The following is a 13,053-nucleotide window of genomic DNA, read 5'->3' as shown; positions in this document are numbered from 1 at the left end:
TGTTAAGATCCACACATCCCAGTGACAATATCTAGTCACTAGAAAACGGTTTAAATAACACATATAGAGATAAAACAAATGAGTTGTATCCTATGCTTTGGACTGGAGAATTTAATAAGTTTTGATGGTCAGCTGTCCCACAATATATAATACTTCTGAAGAAATAATATGTCATCATTCAAACATTAAATAATCTGAAATAATAATCTATAAAATAAAATAATTTGAAGTAATAACCTGTGTCATTTGTATATATTTGGTGCTATTTTCATTTGTTTCATATAAAATAATAGGGTTATTAGAAGTAGCTCACAAACTGTAACCTTAATTTAAAAGAACACTTTGTTTCATTGCTTACCTTCATAATTTTCAAAAATGTTTCTGATAACCTCTGTGCTTATCATACACCATAAATACTGAAGTTAGGGGGAAAGGAAAATATATAAGAAAGAATTCTTCATATGAGCACAGAGTTTGAAAGCATGAGAAAGCATAAGGGTATAGAATATGCCTGGGCATGTGTGTATGTATGTACCAATGTATGGATCTTTTAAATCAAATACATACTTGATAATCATTGTGTTCACCTTTAAACCATTTTGATTCATTCTATTATAGAAGACTTGTTTTCTAACACTTAGTGCTCTGGCAGCTGACATGAAAACCTGTCTGTAAAATCTCTACAATTAAACATGATTTTATCTACAATGTATTCTTTAATGGCTGTTGTCTTTGAAAGTTTTCAAATCACAGTTGTAGTCTTGAAACCCAAGCTCAGTCCTATCTGTTACCAGTGTTCTGGTGATTTCTCAGATTTCAGGGATTATAGTTAATTTTATTCTGAGGTTTCTGCATACTTTCCCCTTGTGTTTCTCCTTGAGTATGACAAGATGATCTGGCAGTGCATACACCAAGTAGGAAGCACATGTACATACAAACATCAGTTGCTTACAAAGCCTGTTTTCTCAGCTCTGGAAGAGAAAACACTGCTTACCCTCCTAGTCTTGTTTCCTTTTCCTCTCTGCAAACAGCTAGATTACACATCCCAGCCACACTTAAAGTTATGTAGAGCCCTCAGTCAAAGGAATGTAAACAAAAGTGTTGTAAGCCTCATCCCAATCTTCCAGCTTTATTTCCTATTCCTTCATCTCTGGAGGCCACAAGGTAAAAATTGCTGGTTCCCTTAATGCTTGTAGCAGACAGTCACTGATCTATGGTCACCTCAATCAAAAAAAAATGAAGTGTTTGTGAGAAATACATCCCTAGTTGGCAAGCCACTGAAATTTTGTTTTGTTTGTTTCAGCAGCCTATGAAATTTTCTGTGACCAATAAAGTTTCTGAGAATTAATGAAGAGATGCTATGTACAATGTTTTTACATATTTCTAGAAGAAAGTGAGCAATGATCTCAGCTATTTCTTTCTAGAAATAGCTGAGATCATTGCTATTGTTATTTTATAAATAACAATTTACAAAGGGAAAAGTCTCACAGGACAGGGAATACTCCAGAAAAAGAGCCTTATCTCAGATTTTAAAACATGGATATAATATGAAAATATTAATCTTGAATAAAACCTCAGAAAACATGTTGTTTTTCCAAGTTTCTCTATAAAAATGGACATGAATAACTCATGGGTTTAAATGAATTGTCTAAAGTCACCAAAACACTGAAGGCAGAGTTTGAATAACAACCTTGATCTCTCAAATTAGGTCTACTGCATTCACCAAGATAGCATACTGTGTCCTCTCAGGAGACTATAGCAATTCCTGGAGAATGTTTTTAACTTTCATTTTCTTGGGAAGTTGAGGGAACTCAAGTCTTCAAAGAACTGGCAGATGGAAGGAACGAAGGGAGGGAGGGAAGGAGGGGACTGACAAATGAATTGATGACAAGTAGGAATAGAGCAAGAATTCTCTGAACTGAAAAAATATAGTCAGGGGGTTTTAATTCAGTGGTAGAGGGTTTGCCTCGCATGTGTCAGGCCCTGGGTTATATCCTCAGCATTAAATAAAAAATAAATAAATAAAAATAAAGATACTGTGTCTACCTACAACTAAAAAATTTTTTTTTTAAAGTCAAATCTCTAGTTTCCCTTTTAGGATTTTGTTGTTGTTCTTGTTTTTGTTCGTTTGTTTTCCTGTTTCCATCCTCTACTTTAAAAAATTCTCAAGTTACTCCATCTAAGGCAAAACTTTTAACTATGGTGTTCAGGAGAGTGATTTACATCCTTCTAAGCATCCTGGGAACAGTGGAAGGAATCTAACAATTTGGAGTTTTGTTTCCATCATTTATGAGCAGCTTCATTCACATTTTTAAGTGTGTTATACAAATAATATTCTCTTCCACATCCACCATGAGAAGAAAAAGAATTAAACACTGATATGGGGAAACTCTGATGCACTAGCACAGCTTTCAATTTTAATTACCACCAGAACCCTATTTGTGAGAAAAGAGATATAAATACAATCTATTTCCTAAAAATGGAGTTTAGGAGTAAGCAACTTCTATCTTTTCAACTGCTAAGACATTTCAGTTTTGGAAACAATATCTTTTCAAAAAAAAACCACATAAACATTTACATTTAATGTATGTGCTTAGGTTCTCAAAGTATATTTTAATTTAAGGGTTGGCAAACTATATCCCATAAACCAAATCCAGTTACATCTTGTTTGTGTAAGTAAAGTTTTATTAAATGCATCCATGCCAGTTCATTCATACATTGTCAATAGCAATTCTCTCACTACTGCAGCAAAGGAGGTGGAGCAGAGACCATGTGGCCTGCAGTGTACAATATTTTTTCTGAAACTTTACAAAAAAAAATTGCCAAACCCTATTTTAACCCCAATGTTTTGTGCCCCCAAAAGCTCATGTGTGAGACAAAAATGCAGAAAGTCTAGACATCAAATGACTGGGTTATAAAATGTTTAATCTAAAGGTGCATTAATCCCCTGGTAGGGATTAGCTTTGTGGTAATTGTAGGCAGGTAGGATATGACTGGAGGAGGTGGGTCTCTCAGGCATGCTTTTGGAGTTTATATTTTGTCCTTGTTGAGCTGAGTGAACTCTCTGCTTGCTAGATCCCTTATCCCCTGCTGCTTTCCTCTGTCACATACTTCTGCAATGATGTCCAGCCTTACCTCAGGCTCTGAGAAATGGAGCCAGTTATCTACGGACTGAGACCTCTAAAACTATGATCCTCAAATAAACTTTTCCTACTCTAATGGTTTTGGCAGGTCTTTTGGTCACAGCAGAGAAAAAGTTAACCAGAAACCCAATAAGACTTAAATTCCCAATCGTAAGCATCTATATGTAATTCTAACTTAATATATGTTTTGGTATTTAGTCTGAACAGAACAAAAATGAAATAGAGTATTTTAAAACCTTAATTCTTTGAGAAAAATTTCATAGTCACAAAGATCTTACATAGGGTACATGTTTTAGTCAGATTTTGTATTGTTGTGACCAAAATATCTGACAAGAACAATTTAAAAGGAGGGAAAGTTTATTTCCCTCCACAGTTTCAGAGGTCTTAGTTTAGAGACAGTTGACGCCATTGTCCTGAGCTCAAGGTGAGATGGCATATCATGGTGGAAGGGCCCAGTGGGGGACATGGCAGGTCCAGAAGGAGCTGGGCACAAGGAAGAGATTCCTTTCCAGTGCATGGCCCCAGTGACCTACCTCCTCTAGCCATTTACCACCCAGTAAATTCATTCAAGCTAGGGCAGACTGATTAGGTTAGAATTTTCATAATCCGATCTTTCCATCTCTGACTGTTCCTGCAGTAACAATAGCTTTTGGGGACACTTCATATCCTAACCATAACAATTCATCATGATGTACTCTTATACTTAACACTTCAAAACAAATCATTTCTATTATATGGAATACTCAGAAGACTTGCGAAGATTAGCAAATTTTACTGAGATTATAAAAAGGTAATAAATTGAAATTTTGACCATTAAAATCAAGTGTCAGGTTGAGTTACTGTTCTCTAATCAACTGAACACTGTACATTATTTCATTTAATACTTGTTTTGACATATTTATGCAAACAAAGAAAAAGGTGAGGTTTTAACACTAACACACTTTATTAGTATACATATTTTAAAAATATTGCCTCTCATAAGACAGATGGACATCAATCTTTATACTTATTAACTTTACCAGATTAATATATATACTACTAAAATAGCAGTTTCACACTCATTGGTCTCATGTATCACTTCTGATTATACGCTGAAAATCTGATGAATAGGATTTCGAAGTTCTTTAAGCTAAAAACAAAACAAAATAATAAGACCACTTAATATTTCCTACTACCATTTTAAAAAATGTAAATTTAAAAAAGTGAAATTTAAACTCCTGGAAAATAGCATAGCAGATAGATTTATATAAGGAGACCTGACACATCTTCCCATGTTGTCAAAATCATACATAACAGAAAAGCATTGTAATATAATCAAAAGTAGCATCCAAGTTCCTTTTTTAAAAAAGGATTAAAGGTACGATCTATTTTGATTAGGTTTGTGTTACCCAGGTGACTGGAGAATAGACGACTAATATCAGAGAAGGAGAGAAATAAGTGACTTCTGCCACTGCTTGATGTTACACTGTCTGCAATACATGGTGTTTTTCACTGAAAAAGTATACACATATACTAACATTTACAAATGGTGAGCAACAAATTTTTATAGCCTACTTGTACTAGAGTTCAGATAAAATATTTCCCAAAAGTATGATACTTCATTTTCCCCCCACCATCCCCCACTGCCTTTCCAGAAAATTCTATTAATAAGCACAAAAGAGAAACTCTTTTAGTTATGTGGATGTAAAACCTGAATAACAAAAATCACTTTCTTAATTGTGATCTTCCATAAATATACTTCTTCCCTCCAAAAGAGTCAATGGTATAATGAAAAATATTTGAACAGAATCACAATATATATTCATGGTTGCTTAAGAAAAATTGAAAAAGATATTAAGTATGCATTATAAAAATGCTAATAAGATCCAATGGGAACCTAAATTAATTGGGTTATTGATTTGAAAAGAAATTTCTATCAAAAACTGTCATATTCAGAAACTAATTTTATGCCTTTAAGGAACTTCTCCTACTATTTTCTCTCCTAAGATGTTGATGGCTAGGAAAAGCAGAAACGAACTGTCACTACTACTGAGAGCATATTTGTTCAAACAATGTTTTGTTACATCTGATAAAAGGCTGTAGCTGAAGAGATTTTTATTAACTTCAAAAAGTGTCACTTTTTCCTAACAAAGACACCAGAACCACCAATTAGTTCTTCCAAATATAGTCAGTGTGCTGCGAGGGAGTTCTGCACGTATGGAAGCGATGGTGATGGCTACCAGTGGGGGAGGCAGTTAGGAGACCTACCTGGGAATGCTCATCAGGCAGGTTTCCCACATTGGGGGTTTAGAGTCTGTTTAACAAGCCTGACAGGATAGCAGATCATGGGCTATAGATTATTTACTCAGCATGTGATCACTTGCTTTAGCAAAAAAAGGAAAAAAAGCAAAAGAGTTTGAAGTTTAACTAAAGTTTAGAAGAGAAAGTGGGCCAAAGAGCTATTCCTGCTGTCAAAAAAGCAGAGTATGCTGCTGAAACTGTGGCAGAGGCTTAGAATCTGTGGGGCTGGATGGAAGATCTAAAGTACTTTGAACTGCAAATGGCCCTGAGCATTATTCCACATATTTGCCTCCTCAATTTAAAGTTGGGGAAAGACTAATATTGGGCATCATTCCAATAATGCAATGTTTTTGCAAAGTCAAACTATTTGGCAAAAAAGGATATTATAGGAAAGAATTTGGAACAATCCTACATGCTATATACCTTATAAATGCTGCCATCAACCACAGAATCAAAGGAGCAGAGAAATTCTCATTTTCCTGATCACAGCTTTTAAAAGAAAATAGGTGGAGGGAGGCTGATAGTTCCAAAGGCCTTTGTCAGAGAAGCAAAAAAGAAAACTGTTGAAACACTTGTAGTTGAAAAGAATTCATTCAAGCTATTTTTGAAACACAGACCATGAGTTTATAACAATGCTTACTAAGAGTATTTCACACACTGATATGCTGCTAATTGAGCTTGAAAATTTTAAAAGCATTTAAAATTATATGGCCATCTTGGGCTGGGTACATACATCAGTGGGAGAGTGTTTGCCTAGTATGTGTGAAGCCCTGGATTCAATCCCCAATAATATACAACAAAAGTCAAAAACACAAATTATATGGTCATCTCAAATACTGAATAATCACTTTTTAGACTATCCTTATTAAAAACTAAGGTATCAATATTTAAATAATCCCAATCATCCCAGCTCTATCAATGTAGAACCAGGTATCTCACATAACTGTAATATAGATCTCTGAATATCATATATTTTTCAATTTTTATGATTTTAACCTTTTCAACTATGGTCCCAATGCTGTATTTCATAATGTATAAGCGTGGAAATATGCACTAAGTCATTATGGTGGAGTTATTAAATGTTCATAGAATATATTTCCCTGGATTCCTTTGATGCTGCCATTCTAAAGGTCCCAAATGGATAATTCTAGATTTTTTTGCATTCATATAACATGCTAAAGTAAAATAATACTTAAAAAATTAAAAGAGAAAGGGTGAACAAAATAAATAAATGGTTTTTAAAATTAACCTGATGATTGTTTTGGTTCTCCTAGTAATCATACTTCTATTTAAAATAAGTAAGTAGAAATGACATTCTCAAACACCATTTAAAATACACAAGACACCACCCATACACACACACTTACTTTAAAGATATCCCCGAACACTTCAGAAATACTAAGATCTGAGTTTAAAAGCATTTATAAATGATGAGGAATAAGTATTGAAGCAAAAGTCTCATAGACATGGAACATATATATGTAGCTATGCACATAAAAATTCTGCCAAGTAAAACATTATAAATGAAATTCTCAGTATAAAATTCCTGTGTGCTCTAATATGCTTCTTTTATTTTGAAACCAACATTTGCTTGCCTTTATTAGAAGGTGTACTCATAGTCACCATCCTAATCAATGTCTTGGCATGTAGTACATCCTTAAATTCCCTAGCTATACAGAGCACATAATGCAGTTTTCTACCTAACTTCTCCTCTCTTCTCTGATTTTCAAGTCTATTAATTTATTTAGAAAATACCTGAAGAGCTAAGCCTACTTCAGGAATTTCACAGATCCTTTCTTATTAATTTAATTAGAATACCAGAGGAAATCAACTTCTTAAAACAAATAAAAATTAAGTATGCTAAGAAAAACTGAAACAAGTTCAGGGAAGTTTTTAGTTGACTTAAGATTACTAAAATGGATCACTATTTTGACAATAGTACAAAAAAAATAGCAAACTTTAACATTTTGAGAACTTAATCTGTAACTATTTTCTTCAAAAATAGTTACTTCCATCTTCCAAGCATATCTCTCTTCTGTAAAAGTCTATTGTTATTTCATTGCATTTTGTACTATGAACTATTATTTTATGGATTTCTTTTACATATTCTTGCTTATTATTTGGTCTTTTTTGATTACCCTAAGTCACTGACTCTCCTGACTCTGATTAATTCAAAAAAGTTTGCCAACTCTTTCTCTACATCTTTCATAATAATAAAAATTTTAACTAAACAAATTGACACTAAGAATAAAGACTGTATTTATGATGCTATCTGGCACTTTTAAATATAGTGATATGGCTGTATTCTGGCTAGTGAAAGATACATAAAATTGTTTTTCAGCAGTTTTCTAGATCCTTCTGAGGGAAAAAAAAAAGTGCATATCCTTTTCAACCTCTTCCTTCATACTAGTCCCTGGAAGTGTCTTAAACCATGAGTCCCACACAACTGAGAGACAAGGTAAACAGAGCTTCAGTCCTCGATTAGTATACTGACCATCAGTCACTTATCTGAACTTTTGTGAACAAAACAGAAATAAACTTCTACCTTGATATTTGTTTTTCTCTTTGCAGTACTGGATATTGAACCCAGGGGTACTACACAAATGAGCTACATCCCCAGCCCTTTTCATTTTCATTTTGAAACCAGGTCTCACTAAATTATTGAGGCTGGCCTCAAACTTGGGATCTTCTTGCCCCAGTCTCCCCAGTTACTGAGATTATAGGCTATGTCATCACCCTTGGCTTACCTTCCATCTTATTTTGAGCCACTTTTTTTCCTTAGGTTTTCCAGAAATATACAGCTAAACATGATCCCAAATATAAACAGTTTGGGAGGTGGACAATTTTTTCAACTCTTCGCCTACTTTCCATGTTTTGTGTCTATATCCCTATCAGTTTTCACATGACTTTCATGTGCCTCCTACAGAAGGAGTATATAGCCCTTTCTGACTCATGAGATGGACTATAGCCAGAGAATGAGAGCACAAAATGACACTTTCTACATCCAAGCAGAAGGTTTACATATGATTGCAGTGAACTCAGCCTGTCTTGCACGAATGCCATCCCTTCATCATCATCAGAACTTTATTAGCATGGAAGCTACTCCGTCATCCTAGGTGTCAGAATGAAAAGACACATACAAATTGGCCTCACAGAAGTAAGACACTAGGATTTTGACTTTTCTTTTTCTTTTCTTTTCTTTTCTTTTTTTTAGCAAAGATAAAAAATTGTGAAACAATTTAAATAAATAACTATCGTAGTGTGAGGAATGATACTTCATAGACTAGTTTAAGTATGCTGTGAAAAAAGAGGCATGATTATTTATCTTTGGTAAAGCAGCAACCCCATATCATAGTAAGCAAAATTGTACATGGCACAACATGAGTTAGATTAAAATTTGTTTTCTGAAAACTCTCAAGGTGAAAAAATTTGACTTTATGAAGTGTTTATTAGTTTAAAATGATTTATCCATTCTTGAACTTCACCTCACAGTTTAGGCTAATTTGCTTTTGTGTTTGCATTTATAAAAACAGATATGAATATCTGTCATTATCCTTTGTATGTTAAATGGCCATTATTTCAAATAGGACTGTCTGTCACCATTTAAGACAACAAACAGACAAATTGTGACTCTACCCAAAAAATAAGGTTCCTACAAAGAGATGGTAAGTAGCATCTCATTAAAACAAGGAGCACACAAATAGAGAGTAATAGTAATATACCGTCTTTGTGCCTAACATAGAGCCTAAACCTACAGGAAAACAGATATTAAAAAATAAATAAAGGACATGTCTACATTTTCTGTTCTGCCAACAGAGAATCCTAGAAACAGTGGCACCCAGTAGTCTATGAAGCCCCTAAATCTTGGTTTCCATAACCATTCTGAATTAACAGGGAAGAGTGTTCTCTGGGAAAATTGCAGATTTTAGACTTGGGGTAGAAAATATGTAAGAGAATGCTAGAGCATCTTGTACTGCCAGAAAGTAAGACGCTCAAAACCTTAAAGCACACACCCACATAATGATATGGACTGTCAAAGGGACACAGCAGACAAAGCTGAAATAATTTGAGAAATAAAGTAAATAACACGGAGTAAGAGTATATCCCAAAGTACAAAATATATGTTCACAAGTACATGCGTTGAAAACAAACAAACAGCAATGAATTTCCAATGCAAAATTTCAATTTATGTAGATAACCCACCTGCAAGGAAGTGAAACAGAACTCCCCACACTCTGTAAATGTGGGCTATACACATTGTGACTGATTTCTAAACAGTAGTGTGAAAAGGGGGAAAGAACAGAATAATTTTACATGGAAGAAACTTTCCCTACACTATTCTCAGCCAGGTAATCAAAGTTAACATCAACAAGGATTATTCATGTGGATAGCAAATACCCTCAATGTAGTGGGATGAAAATGGCACTTTATGGTTTCCTCTCCCTAACTCACAATCTCATTATAACTGAGAAAAACACCACACAATCCCAACTGAGGGAAAATCTATAGGATATCTGACCAATAATCTTCAGAACTGTCAAAGGTCATCAACAACAAGGAAAGTCTAAGAAACAGTTCTGCCCAAGAGGAAATATAACCACTAAGGTAACGTGGTGCCTGAATGGAATATTGGAATAGAAAAAAACAATATTAGATAAAAACTAAGAAAATCTGAATAAAGTTTAGACTTTTAAAGGAATAATGTGTCACTATTGGTCCATTTATTCTTACAAATTATCATAGTAATATGATAATAATATGGGAAGTGGGTGTAAGGTATGGAAATTCTGTATTACCTCAAAATGTTTCTATAAAAACTATTCTAAAATGAAAAGTTTATTTTAAAAGGTGAATGCATCTTTAAAACTTAATTTCTCCATTTTCCTCATTAAAATGAGAATCTTAAAAAAATCTTTTCAGGATACATTAATTTTATTGCCCATCCTATAGTATCAAAGTAACTAAAATACTATCTACATTAAACTCAGAATGCAATTTCATAATCCTAAAGGTTTTACCATCTAATAATATCTAGAGGTAATTTAAAAGTCATTATAAATTATGTAGATTAAAAGCTATTTTAAATGAATTAGATTCTTATTCATAAGTTAAGCCTTATTCTATAAATATATGGAGTCTTAGGAAAGCTAGCTGACATTGTGTCCTTTAAATATGTGGATGAGGGCTGGAGTTGTAGCTCAGTGGTAGATCACTTGCCTAGCATGTGCAAGACACTGAGTTCAATTCTCAGCACTGCATATAAATAAAATAAAGGTCCATCAACAACTTAAAAAAATTTAAAAATTATGTGGATGAAAGAGTAGGAAGATTTATGCTGTTGCTAAACTGAAGAAATATCCAAAAGTAACATTTTGACAGAATGGTTCTGAATAGTAGAAAGATCAATGAGAATGAAATTTTTAGATTTCGCTCTCTTATACCTAGTTTTTCATCAAAACTCAATCCAAGTAAAATATTAGAATGAGAAAGATCAGTAGGGATAAATACAATCTAAGTTGCAATCAAATATCCAATAACTAATTATATCATGCTTCATTAATCTTTATTCTAGTCCTTTGCTTCAAAAGCAAACCAAGAAAACAACACAGCATGAACTTTCTATGGGATTAACTCTTCTGTAATGTTTTTAACATTAAGTCATTCTTTAAATTTTATCTACATGTGCACACACACACACACACACAAACACACACACACACTTTCTCCTTCTACTGTATATTAATTTCCTTTACAAATGTTACCATAGAACTTACTTTGCTGGGTGTTTTATTGATTTTCTATTTCCTTTTTGAAGCACCTGGCTTACTTTACTTGTTGATGCTTTCATTGATTTTCTATTTCCTTTTGGAAATGAGATGAGAGCTTTTAAAGAGGTCATGCTACTTGGAAAAAATAAGATGTTAAGTTGTGTGGTTTTCCAAGGGAATTTCGCCATTAAATTTAGTATTTTTCTTTTCATAGAATAAGTTTACTTTTACTCCTTATTTTTTTACTCCTTATTTAACTCCTTATTGCATTCTCTTCATTTTATATTTAAATTTGTTATTTACAAATTGCCTTTGCAAAAAAAGCTTGATCCTTAACTGATTTAAATGCACCCTACCAAGTCAATTTCTATTACAGTGAACCCTCTGTGGTTTTTGTTTTGCTTGTTTGTTTTGGTAGTGCTGATAATAGAACCCAGGGCCTCCTTCATACCAAGCTTATACTCTACCCATGAGCTAAATCCCTGGATCCTTTCACAGTGAATTCTCTAAGTAAATAACCTAAAATTTGGTCAGATATTTCAAGTCTCATAGGATATGCATGATCTTAAAATGGTCTGACAGCCTGAATCCTGTCAGAGGCATTAATTACCCAAATAGTGCCTCTGAAAGTAATTACTGGGATGATTGAAGTAATTCTCATTTTCATCACCCTAACTGGGAGAGGGAAATCTTACAACTCACAAGTACATAGCTCCCAAGTTTTCAAAGAAAACACAATTTTGTTACTGACATGGTATTCAACCACACAAAAGTCATCTATCCCCAGTCAAATACATTGGAGATAGCTTCTTTTGTTTCTTTTCTTTTCTTTTTTTTTTCCTTTTTTTTGAAAGGAGCATATAAGGGATATGATAGATAGTCATCCTCTCAAATTGCTCTATACAGTTCAGCAGCCACTAGATACATGAAGCTTTTGAGTGCTTAAAAATATCCCTAACATTAATTAAGACATTCTGTAAGTATAAAATATACTGAATTATCAAAGAAAAGAATGTAATGTACCACTTGAATGATTGTAATTCTATATTCTATGTTGAATAATTATTTAGCTACATGAAAGTAAACAAAACATTATTAAAATTACATGGTGTATATATATATAGAGAGAGTGAGATATATATATATATATATATATATATATATCCTGTATGTTAGAATTACAATGTACCTGTCTCTTTTCATATATATATATATATATATATATATATATATATATATATATATGCATATATACGTATATGTGTGTGTGATCACTAAAATATTCAGAATTACCTAGGAGTCTGTCATTCTATTTCTATCAAGTGTAGCTGTTCTAGAGTCTCTAAGCTCTACTCCTATAAAAGATCTTTGGAATGTAATGTTTCTGGGCTATTTTAGCTCAGATTTTATCAAATAAAAATTTAGTGTTATAGCCTTGAATTTTGTGAAGTACAAGATGAGAAAATGTTAAATCTCAAAATAGACAATTATGGTTTTCTTCTATACAACATTATTAGTAAAGCCTATTCCCCAGAAACCTGAGGATCCTAGAGATTTTGACCAAAGAGAGCTTTTATGAAAGACCCATGCAAGCTTTTCCAGAGTTAGACTATCTCAGGAGATCTGCCCTGCAATATTCTTTTAATACACACAAAGACTTCTCATGCTCCATTGCTTTTCTGGCTGCTTTTAAAACTTATGTTCATATTGTAACTCAGAAGTGCTGAGTCCAAGCTTCATATTGATAAATGAAAACATAAAACTTAAAAATATATTTATAAGAACTTCACATTCATTGGCAGAACAAAGAGTTAGTACCATAGATGTGTGACTTAATATGATCTATAATATGGGAATGTTCT

General features: G+C 33.2%; 1 long non-coding RNA gene across 1 annotated transcript in view; it reads right to left on the bottom strand.

Annotated features, from left to right (window-relative positions):
- The window catches only part of LOC144370589 (uncharacterized), a 334,921-nt gene extending 329,486 nt beyond the window's left edge, over positions 1–5,435 (bottom strand). The window contains exon 1 of the long non-coding RNA XR_013430503.1: positions 5,391–5,435. This is a non-coding gene — a long non-coding RNA (uncharacterized LOC144370589). The remainder of the gene's footprint in view (positions 1–5,390) is intronic.
- Between the last annotated feature and the right edge of the window lie 7,618 nt (positions 5,436–13,053).

Source organism: Ictidomys tridecemlineatus, chromosome 14 (genome assembly GCF_052094955.1).
Source record: "Ictidomys tridecemlineatus isolate mIctTri1 chromosome 14, mIctTri1.hap1, whole genome shotgun sequence".
Classification (NCBI taxonomy): domain Eukaryota; kingdom Metazoa; phylum Chordata; class Mammalia; order Rodentia; family Sciuridae; genus Ictidomys; species Ictidomys tridecemlineatus.
Note: the sequence above shows the minus strand (reverse complement) of the source record. Positions and strands in the feature narration are given on the sequence as shown.